This window comes from Bos javanicus, chromosome 3 (genome assembly GCF_032452875.1).
Source record: "Bos javanicus breed banteng chromosome 3, ARS-OSU_banteng_1.0, whole genome shotgun sequence".
Lineage (NCBI taxonomy): Eukaryota > Metazoa > Chordata > Mammalia > Artiodactyla > Bovidae > Bos > Bos javanicus.
In genome coordinates this window covers 3,236,212-3,248,420 of record NC_083870.1, presented here as the reverse complement: position 1 = coordinate 3,248,420, position 12,209 = coordinate 3,236,212, and positions in this window count along the sequence as shown.

Sequence of the window (12,209 nt, the reverse complement as noted above, 5' to 3'; positions counted from 1 at the left end):
ATAGAACCTGGAATGTTAGGTCCATGAATCAAACTGGAAGTGGTCAAACAGAAGTGGCAAGAGTAAGCGTCGACATTCTAGGAATCAGCGAACTAACATGGACTGGAATGGGTGAATTTAACTCAGATGACCATTATATCTACTACTGCGGGCAGGAATCCCTTAGAAGAAATGGAATAGCCATCATAGTCAACAAGAGTCCAAAATGCAGTACTTGGATGCAGTCTCAAAAACGACAGAATGATCTCTGTTTGTTTCCAAGGCAAACCATTCAGTATCAGAATAATCCAAGTCTATGCCCCAACCCATGGGGTCGCTAAGAGTTGGACACGACTGAGCAACTTCACTTTCACTTTTCACTTTTATGTACTGGAGAAGGAGATGGCAACCCACTCCAGTGTTCTTGCCTTGAGAATCCCAGGGACGGGGAGCCTGGTGGGCTGCCATCTGTGGGGTTGCACAGAGTCGGACACAACTGAAGTGACTTAGCAGCAGCAGAAGCAGCATGCCCCAACCAGTAATGCTGAAGAAGCTGAATTTGATTGGTTCTATGAAGACCTACAAGACTTTCTAGAACACCCCCAAAAGATGTCCTTTTCATTATAAGGGACTGGAATGCAAAAGTAGGAAGTCAAGAAACACCTGAAGTAACAGGCAAATTTGGCCTTGGAGTACAGAATGAAGCAGGGCAAAGGCTAATAGAGTTTTGCCAAGAGAACACACTGGTCATAGCAAACACACTCTTCCAACAACACAAGAGAAGACTCTATGCATGGACATCACCAGATGGTCAACACCAAAATCAGATTGATTATATCCTTTGCAACCAAGGATGGAGAAGCTCTATACAGTCAGCAAAAACAAGACCAAAAGCTGACTATGGCTCAGATCATGAACTCCTTATTGCCAAATTCAGACTTAAATTGAATAAAGTGGGGAAAACCACTAGACCATTCAGGTATGACCTAAATAAAATCCCTTATGAGAAATAGATTTAAGGGACTAGATCTGATAGACAGAGTGCCTAGTGAAATGTGGACAGAGATCTGTGACATTGTACAGGAGACGGATCAAGACCATCCCCAAGAAAAAGAAATACAAAAAAGCAAAATGGCTGTCTGAGGAGGCCTTACAAATAGCTATGAAAAGAGAAGTGAAAAACAAAGGAGAAAAGGAAAGATATACCCGTTTGAATGAGAGTTCCAAAGAACAGCAAGGAGAGATAAGAAAGCCTTCCTCAGTGATCAATGCAAAGAAATAGAGGGAAAAAATAGAATAGGAAAGACTAAAGATCTCTTCAAGAAAATTAGAGATACCAAGGGAACACTTCATGCAAAGATGGGCTCAATAAAGGACAGAAGTGGTTTGGACCTAAGAGAAGCAGAAGATATTAAGAAGAGGTGGCAAGAATACACAGAAGAACTATACAAAAAAAGATCTTCACAACTCAGATAATCACAATGGTGTGATTAATCATACTCACCCAGAGCCAGATATCCTGGAATGTGAAGTCAAGGGCCTTAGGAAGCATCACTACGAACAAAGCTAGTGGAGGTGATGGAATTCCAGTTGAGCTATTTCAAATCCTAAATGATGATGCTGTGAAAGTGCTGCACTCAATGTGTCAGCATTTTTTATTCCAATCCCAAAGAAAAGCAATGCCAAAGAATGCTCAAACTACCGCACAATTGCACTCATCTCACATGCTAGTAAAGTAATGCTCAAAATTCTCCAAGCCAGGCTTCAGCAATATGTGAACCGTGAACTTCCAGATGGTCAAGCTGGTTTTAGAAAAGGCAGAGGAACCAGAGATCAAATTGCCAATATCTGCTGGATCATGGAAAAAGCAAGAGAGTTCCAGAAAGACATCTATTTCTGCTTCATTGACTATGCCAAAGCCTTTGACTGTGGATCACAATAAACTGTAGAAAATTCTGAAAGAGATGGGAATATCAGACCACCTTACCTGCCTCTTGAGAAATCTGTATGCAGGTCAGGAAGCAACAGTTAGAACTGGACATGGAACAACAAACTGGTTCCAAATAGGAAAAGGAGTATGTCAAGGCTATATATTGTCACCCTGCTTATTTAACTTATATGCAGAGTACATCATGAGAAATGCTGGGCTGGAGGAAGCACAAGCTGGATCAAGACTGCTGGGAGAAATATCAATAACCTCAGATATGCAGATGACACCACCCTTATGGCAGAAAGTGAAGAAGAAATAAACAGCCTGTTGATGAAAGAGGAGAGTAAAAATTTGGCTTAAAGCTCAGCATTCAGAAAACTAAGATCATGGCATCCAGTCCCATTACTTCATGGCAAATAGAAGGGGAGACAGTGCAAACAGTGGCTGACTTTATTTTTCTGGGCTCCAAAATCACTGCAGATGGTGATTGCAGCCATGAAATTAAAAGACGCTTATTCCTTGGAAGGAAAGTTATGACCAACCTAAACAGCATATTAAAAAGTAGAGACATTACTTTGTCAACAAAGGACTGTCTAGTCAAGGCTATGGTTTTTCCAGTAGTCATGTATGGATGTGAGAGTTGGACTATAAAGAAAGCTGAGTGCCAAAGAATTGATGCTTTTGAACTGTGGTGTTGAAGAAGACTCTTGAGAGTCCCTTGGACTGTAAGGAGATCCAACCAGTCCATCCTAAAGGAAACCAGTCCTAGGTGTTCATTGGAAGGACTGATGTTGAAGCTGAAACTCCAATCCTTTGGCCACCTGATGCGAAGAGCTGACTCATTTGAAAAGACCCTGATGCTGGGGAAGATTGAGGGCAGGAGAAGGGGACGACAGAGGATGAGATGACTGGATGGCATCACCAACTCAATGGATATGGATTTGGGTCGACTCTGGCAGTTGGTGATGGACAGAGAGGCCTGGTGTGCTGCGGTTCACGGGGTCATAAAGAGTCGGACACGACTGAGTGACTGAAATGAACTGAACTGAACTGAACTTGCTTTTCCTATGATGCAGCGGATGTTGGCAATTTGATATCTGGTTCTTCTGCCTTTTTAAAATCCAGCTTGAACATCTGGAAGTTCTTGGTTCATGTACTGTTTAATCCTCACTTGAAGAATTTTGAGCATTACTTTGCTAGCATGTGAGAGAGTACAATTGTGCGGCAGTTTGAGCATTCTTTGGCATTGCCTTTCTTTGGGATTGGAATGAAAACTGACCTTTTCCAGTCCTGTGGCCACTGCTGAGTTTTCCAAATGTGCTGGCATATTGAGTGCAGCACTGTCACAGCATCTTCTTTTAGGGTTTGAAATAGCTCAACTGGAATTCTATCACCTCCACTAGCTTTGTTCATAGTGATTCTTCCTAAGGCCCACTTGACTGTACACTCCAGGATGTCTGACTGTCTTGATTATTGTAGCTTTATAGTATTGTCTGAATGCTGAAAGGGTTATCCCTCCAGCTTTGTTCTTTTTCCTCAGGATTGCTTCAGCAATTCAGGGTCTTTTGTGGTTCCATATAAATTATAGGATAATATGTTCTATTTCTGTGAAAAATATCATGGGTAATTTGATAGGTATCACATTAAATCTGTAGATTGCTTTGGGTACAATGGCCTAGTGTTTTAACAATATTAATTCTTCCAATCCAAGAGCATGGGATATCTTTGTATTTCTTTTAATCATCTTCAGTTTCCTTTATCAATGTTTTATAGTTCTCAGCATATAAATCTTACACCTTCTTGGTCACATGTATTTCCAACTATTTTTTTAATGTGATTTTAAGAGGGATGTTTAAAAAAAAAAACTTTCTATTATTTCACTGTTGCTGTAAAGAAATGCAACTCATTTCTGTATGTTAATCTTCTGTCCTGCTACCTTGCTGAATTCATCTATCAGTTCTAGTACTTTTCATGTGGAATCTTTAGGATTTTCTACATCTATTATCATACCGTTTGCAAATAATGACAAATTTACCTCTTACCTTCCAATTTGGATACCTTTTGTTTTCTAATGGCTGTGGCTAGGATTTCCAGTACTGTTGTGAACAGAAATGGTGAGAATAGGCATCCTTGCCTTGTTCCAGATTTTATCAGGAAGGCTTTCAGCTTTTCGCTAGAGTATCATGTTAGCTGTTTGTCATAAATGGCTTTTACTATGTTGAGATATATTCCCTGTATACCCACTTTGGTAAGAGTTTTTATCATAAATGTACGCTGAATTTTATCAAATGCTCTTTTGCATCTATTGAAATGGTATGTAGGTTTTGTCTTTTGTTGATGTGGTGTATCAAACAAGGACTGATTTGCACATGTTGAGCCATCCTTGGGACCCTGGGATTAATACAGCTAGATCAGTGTGTGGTCCTTTTTATGTACTATTGGATATGGTTTGCTAATATTTTGTTGAGAGTTTTGTGCATCTATATTCATCAAAGATATTGGCCTCTAATTTTCTGTTTTGGTAGCGTCTTTGTTAGGTTTTGGTATCAGGGTGAGGATGGCTTCAAAGAATGACTCTGGGAATTTTCCCTCCTCTTCAGTCTTTTGGAAGAGTTTAAGAAGGATTGATATAAGTTCTTTTTTGCCTGGTAGAATTTCCCATGACACCATGTCCTGCCTGCCATCTGCCACACACAGTGGGGTATCACTCCAGGACCTTGCTTCAAACACGTAAGATCCCCGTACCCATTAAGACACTGAGGTCTCTGTTGCTGACTCCCGGCTCTTTCTTCAGTCTCAAGGATGGATAGGTATAGGGCTTGGAGGCCTGCAAAATACAGCCCAACAAGCGTCAGAGCCAGCAAGGAGACCAAGGAAACTCCCGTGAGCACAGACATTGGGAGATAAGGATGAGTGGTGGAAAGTTGGGGGGACTGTCCACTAGTGTGTGGGGACCAAAAGTTGCAGGGGGTAATCCTGAAAGTTGTGGGGCAATCCTGGGAGTGGCTGTCTTTGATGAATGAGAGCCACCAAGAGAGCACGGAGAGTAATGGCCCCTAATGGCTCGGCTATTGTATCCAACTGAACCTTTTGTAACTGGTTTGGTTTTCACCTTGGGTGTGTGCATGAGTCCCCAGTACCTGAGTCTAAGCCCTGTTGTCTCTCCCTGGTTTTGACCCTTGTTGGAGGTCCTAGTAACTTGAATGATGATTCATGTTCCCCTGAAACTGATGTATATGAATGTGAGTGATATGTATTATTATTACTGTTATTTGTTTTAACTGAATTGGCTGTTTAGAAACTGGGGGGGAGAAAAAACCCTGAAGATGCCCAAGATGGGACTCTTGACATTCTAAAACTGGTTTTGGCATGTCTTTGTCTCCAAATGGCATGGCTGAGATTGGTTTCTGGATGAGCTCTGTTTAACTGGCTTAAAAGAAATTAAGCACTTAAATAAATTTTCAGAAAGTATAAAAGAAAGTGGCTAGAATGAATTTCAATTTCAGGTTCACATGACCTAGGAAATATTCAGTACTGAATCGATATCTGGTACTGAAGCTACTTAAGCTTGTTGGTTTGATTAATACAGATATGTCTTTAGAGTCCAGAGGAGGCAATGGCACCCCACTCCAGTACTCTTGCCTGGAAAATCCCATGGACGGAGGAGCCTGGTGGGCTGCAGTCCATGGGGTCACGAAGAGTCGGACCTGACTGAGTGACTTCACTTTCACTTTTCACTTTCATGCATTGGAGAAGGAAATGGCAACCCACTCCAGTGTTCTTGCCTGGAGAATCCCAGGGACGGGGGAGCCTGGTGGGCTGCCGTCTATGGGGTCACACAGAGTTGGACACGACTGAAGCGACTTAGCAGCAGCAGTCTTTAGAGTCATCAATGATAAATGTGATACTTGCACTTCTGTTGTATACCTAGGTTTACTAGAGATCGAATAAGACCTTATTATGTCTGTTGCAAATCTGTCTGCAAGGAAGACAACTTAATATGATGAAACTTTAAGGAAATGTACATGAGATAAGAGCTTTTGGATAAACTCCCTAGGAATAATTATGTTTTGTGAATGCCTATCTAAAACAGTCTCTCCAGGTTTTGACAATTTAAGTTAAATGAAGAGAATTCATTAACTATCTGGGTCATTTCAAATAGGAAAAATTTTGGAACATTAATTGCTAGCTGGGTCTAAGTTTACCTACCTTTGCCTTCTTAGGAGAGGAAGACTAAAGCATAAGTTTTCCAATCAGGAAATTCTGGAATGAGAAACAGTTCACAATTACTTGATCCTTGGTTTTTGCTAGAGACTAAGGTTTTTAAAGCACAAGATTATAATCAGTCATAATTCTAGTTATTGTAACTGAGTTTCTGTATTGATTACATTATAATCAAGTTTAACTGGGCCTTTTAAAGTCTTCTGTCATTTACAGGCAGTTATTGTTGTACTCTGATGCTTTTGCAAAAAGTACTTCAAGAAGATTCAGAGGAAGGACTTTTTGACAAGTACAGGTTTCTGTTAAATCTCAAATCATATTGCTGAACTGGGTAAGTAACCAGAGAATGCTAATGGAAAACCTGGTGACTTCATAAAAAGTTGAAAGGACTGGTAGCTGAGTTAACTGGTGAATATGGTTATAATTTTTGTGCGGTTTTTTGTTTGTTTTTTTTTTTTGTCTGGAGTATGATCTGTGTTTTCCAGATATAGAGAAGCCCTTCCTTGAAGTTAATTATGACTTAACAGCAATTTGGTAAACTATACCTGTGGGTAGAACTGAAACATTCTTCTTTTCTGCCTGGTCCCTTTAGAAATTGGAGATTCTTGGGTTCCAAGCAACCTTATCAGGTAAATGGGAAAGACTCTCTCTTGGCATGTTCAGGAATCTCAGTATTTGGGGGCCTGCTGTAAGAGGGGATTCCACTGAGGCAGAGTCTGATGGCGGACCCTGGCTTGGCTTTCCTGGCCTCGAAAGGCCTTTTGGGAATTCAGTCTGAGACGCCTGAGGAGTTCCACCACAGCCAGTTTCGAGGGGCCTATGCAGTCAATTGACAAATCAGTCTTGATTTGGCTGTGTTTAGTGGAAATGAGGGTAATTTTGGAGAGAAAAATACGTTTCAGTGGATACTAAATTCTAGTACTGTTAACTGAAGTCTGGATTTATGAAAGTTACTCTGTTAGCCACACTTTTGCCTTGATGTTCAGGAGGAAATGAAAATTCTCTAGTGAAGCTGTCATGGAGTATAAATACTCAGGATATGTAACACTGCTTGCTTTACCTCTATTGCTAAAAGCACATGTACCATGTTTGTAACAATCTGGTGTAACTGACAAAGTATGTAGCCTCTAAAATATTTCCCCATTAACATACCTCAGAGCTTATCAACAGTGTCTGATCAGTTTTCCTGCAATGTAGCGAAATAGGCAAATATAAAGGAGGCCTGGCTGGAGGAACATGGTCTGGACACAGTGCAGGCAGCATTCGCCCTTGCTTTGAAGGACATATACTTTGATCTATCAAAAAACTGCAATCAAAAAGGGAAAGGATGGGGAAATCTTCACATACAGATATATGGAGAAGTCATTCTGACTTAACATATGGTTTAACTTAAACTTTACTGACTGGAGGAACCTGCATGGCACAGCTGCTCTGGCCATTGTGGAGGGGAATACATTTGAAAGTCCAGATGGAGGAGCTGTGGTTCAGACATCTAAGGTAAAGCTAGGTGGCCATTGGAGATGTGATTTTGGACATGTTCCTGTATATTACTGGAAACCCGAGTTTTCTGAACTGCAGCACAGACCAGGACAGCTGTGGTATCCTCTCAGAATGTGGACATTGCTTGTGTTTTGCTTAACAGTCCTCTTTTCCTAGCGCTGTGCCTGTCAGACGTCTTACATTTCATCCCTAGCCTGAGCAGAGGACGTCTGAGAACCTCACTGAGAAATGAATCAGATTGCTAGGGGCATTGCAAGAGGCCACTGTTGTCTTCCTCTGGACTTCTGTGAAAACTTGATCTGGCTCATGAGACCACATGGGGGAGGACTGACCACGGGGGAGGGGAAATACTCTTACCAGCTTCTGCTCCCACATGCCAATATGCCACAAGGACCTGTCAGCAAACGTTACCACACAATACCGCTCACACTTTGCCAGGGTGACTGCCCATGAGCCCCTTATCCCAGGCTATGCTCTGTGGGCTGGAATAGGGCTGCACATACAAGTCCAACTAGGAGAATTAACTGTTTTTCATTTGGGAAGACCTAATGTGTGCGCTCGGAGAAGGTGATGGCACCCCATTCCAGTACTCTTGCCTGGAAAATACCATGGATGGAGAAGCCTGGTAGGCTGCAGTCCATGGGGTTGCGAAGAGTCAGACACGACTGAGCGACTTCACTTTCACTTTTCACTTTCATGCATTGGAGAAGGAAATGGCAACCCACTCCAGTGTTCTTGCCTGGAGAATCCCAGGGACGGGGGAGCCTGTTGGGCTGCCGTCTATGGGATCGCGCAGAATCGGACATGACTGACGCAACTTAGCAGCAGCAGCAATGTGTGCACTGCTAACAAAACACTTCTGGCTAGAGCACTAGAATGTTTCCTTCAGAGCTAGGGTCTTCCCTGCCCCATGCGGGTGGCTCTGGGTTTGTGAATGCCAGGGGTGGCCTTACCTTCCTTGTAAGCAGACAGGGCATTGCTGCTCCTATTGGCTTCCTCTCTATTAACCCAGTTAGTGCTTGGCTCCAAAATCTGTCCCCATTCTGGCAAATGATTTTTCTTGGCACACTAGGTATCTTACTGTTGATACTCTTTGGCTGCTGCCATCTCTATTTGTGGTATTTGGTTGGTTGCAGTGCCCCGCTACACACCTGTCCCCAGGATCATGGAACAGAGGTGGACAAAGACTGTGAGGGTCATGCAGGGGATGTAGGTGTGGAGTGTATGAGCAGGTCCCCAGGATGGCTGTTCTCCTGCTTCCTGTACATCCCCTGCTTGACAAGGGCCTGTACCCTACTCACATGACTGACCTTCCTGTACACTTGCCCCCACATCAGCTAGTGACTGTTCTAATCTTTAGATCAGTGTATCTCCTCTGTGATCACTTATCAAAGCAGCGGTGAGGAGCATGACCCTCTGCCAGTTTCCCTGGTAACAGATAAGACAACCTAACCTAACCTCAATCCCCCCGTAACTGGTAACCTCCCCTCGGGAGCAAAGATTGCCACCATGTCCTGCCCCCTTACTGCTGCACACAGTGGGAGCTTGCTTTAGACACGTAAGATCCCCCATCCATTAAACCACCGATGTCAGTCACTGACTCCAGGCTCATTTTTGGTCTCAAGGATGGGCAAGTACAGGGCTTGTGGGCCTGTGGGGTGCAGCCCAATGTTTCTAAGTGATACTCTAACTGGGTAGAGTATCATAGGTTGTAGATTTTTATCTTCCAGGACCTTTATATCTTCCCACTCCCTTCTGGCTGATAGTCTTACGGAGGATCCCTTGTAACTGCTTTTCTCTTGCTGCCTCTAGGACCCTCACTTTAACTTTTGTCATTTCAATTATGTCTTGGGGGAGGTCTGTTTGGGTTCATCTTGTTTGGGACTGTCTCAGCTTCCTATACTTGGATATGTGTTTCCTTCTTTAGGTTTGGGAAGTTTTCAGCTAATTTCTTTCAGATACATGTTTGACCCCCTTTTTTCTTCTCCTTCTGGGATCCCTATTATGTGTAGATTGGCTCACTTCATGTTCTCCCATAGGTCTCAAATATTGGTTTCATTTTTAAAATTTGTCTGATGTTCTGATAGGGCGAGTTCCATTATTTTATCTTCCAGATCACTTATTCACTCTTCTGCATTATTCAGTTTGCCCATGGCCAGGACCGTCGGTGCAGGTCTCTGTTCCGCCTGCCACAGTGCAGCCGCTGCACTCTCCTCCAAGCCTCTGAAGCTCCCTTTGTGTCCCGGCTGATCCCCCAGCCACTGAAGGGGCTTCCCAGAATGGGGGAACATTTCCTCTCTCACAGCTCCCTCCCAGGGCCACATGTCCCATCCCAGTTACATTTTTCTTTTGTCCTACCCAGCCATCTTTCCTACAGCTCTGGTTATATGAGATCTGCCAGCGTTCAGCAGGTATTCCGTGAGAACTGTTCCACACGTTGACTGTTTTAGATGTATTTGTGGGAGGAAGAGACTGCCACATCCTTCTGGTCCATCATCTTGACCTCTGCCCATCCTTGCTGTATGAGGCTCTGAAGAATCAAACAACGGTGCGTGCAGTGCCCAGCTCTGTCCCCACCAGGGCTAAGGGCCAGCTCAGGCTCCAGCACGAGGTGCGGGAGAAAGCATGAGCGCCACCTGCTGGTGAAACTTCATCAAACGTCAGCAACCAGTGTTCCAAGGACCCCACCCACCCAGAGTTGGCCCCGTTTCCTTTTCTCCGCTATAGCATTTGTTTCCAAAGATGCTCTCCTAACTCAATCGAAAACAGCTCTCTCAGTTTCCTCTCTTAAGCCGCGCTGTCCAATTGAACTTTCTGATATGATGGAAATATTCATCTCCACTGTCCACTACAGGAACCACGACCCACGTGTGCCATGGAATACTTGAAATGCGGTGAGAGCAACTAAAAGGCTGAGTTTGCATTTAGTTTTGTGTTTAAATAGCTACATGTGGCTAGTGATAGCACAGCAGTAGAGCAGTGGCTCTCAACCTTGACTGTCCCCTAAATTCACCCTGGCAGGAACATTTTAAGAATACAGACAAGTTAGGCCAAATCCCAAATCAATTAAATTAGAATCTATTTTCAAAGCTTTCTCTGGGTATTTCAGACATGTGGCCAAAGTTGAGAACCACTGCTCTAAATACAGTGTTTGGCAAACTATTGTGCATAAGAATCTCCTGAGGATCTTGTGAAAATACAGACTCTTGATTCATAGGCCTGCTGCCCTGGGACCATACTGTGTACCAGGGCTCTACCCAACCCTTCTAATCCGTTCACCTAAACAAACACTGAGTACTTCCTGTGAGCCCAGTGGCACGGCAGTTCTGGCTTTTAGAGTTTCCATTCTAGCCAAGCATGTAATCTCAAATAGTGATAAATGTTTTGAAGTAAATAAAATAGCACAGTGGGATGAGGGTGTGTACCGTAGATTTAAGGAGGTAAATGTTTACTTTTGGGCTTTCAGCTTATAGGGAGACCATGGGAAATCTGGGAAAACATGCTCTCTGGGGAAGAGGGACAGTGAACATGAGGTTCCTGAGGCAAGAACGAGTCTGGCAGAGTAACGCACAGGTGAACAGAGGAAGTGAGATCGCAGGACACGGTGGACACAGTAAGGAACGTGGATTGTGTTCTAACTGAAGCCACAGTCGGCCTTAAGCAAAGCATGAGGAACTCTAGTTCACAGTGAGAGACTGCTCACTGCTGATCTGACTTGATAGTTTTTCACAGCATCTCTTAACTGCTAAGGCTTAGTCTCCTTTTTCCCCTTTGCAGATTTTTTCCCCTCAATACCCTAGAAAGAAAAACATAGGTCTTTAGGTATTAAAAAAAAAACAAGGAATTATATTCACTTCAAATGAAAGCCAAATTCAGAACTAGGCACTTTGGAGAAGCCAAGGTGGAGACTGCCATTGTAAGAAGCAAGCAAGGGCTCGGGGCTGTCCAAACCCCCATCTCTGGAAGCTCCTGGTAGGATGGCTTCCACGCTGCTGTCAGTACACTGTAACCAACTTTCATTCTGCCAGATTCTTGCCTTAGGCAGCAAAAGACTCCAAGGTAAGAAATAGAGGAGCAGGTAGAAAGAAGGGGCCCAGTGGCTACCTTTTATCTGAAAAAGACCTGCCCAAGTGAGAGATTGCTTCTATATGGAATGAAAAGTCAGACCAGAGATCAGCACTCTGAGCTACTGCAAAGGAGTGAGCCAACATGAGTCTTGGTTTTCCTCTTTCCCATCAATACAACTCCAAGACAGTTTCTATCAATAGCAGTTAAGTGATGCTTTCCCACAGGAATTTGTCAACCAAAGAAATCCTACAATGCATACGAAGGAACATGAGCTGAATACATTTACACATGGCTTCATCAAGATACAGGGTTAATAGTTATTACTTCTAAGAAAATCTTGGGAAAGATATGCACCCAAACATTAACAGTAGTTACCTCCGGAAGATCAGATTAGATGGGAGGAGGGAGAAAGAAGGATACCTTCTGCTTAACTTTCAAAAGTGAATCAAAATACTAGTGGAGAAAAAAAGATTCCAGAATTTAACTAGATGACACAACTTCTTCTAAACCA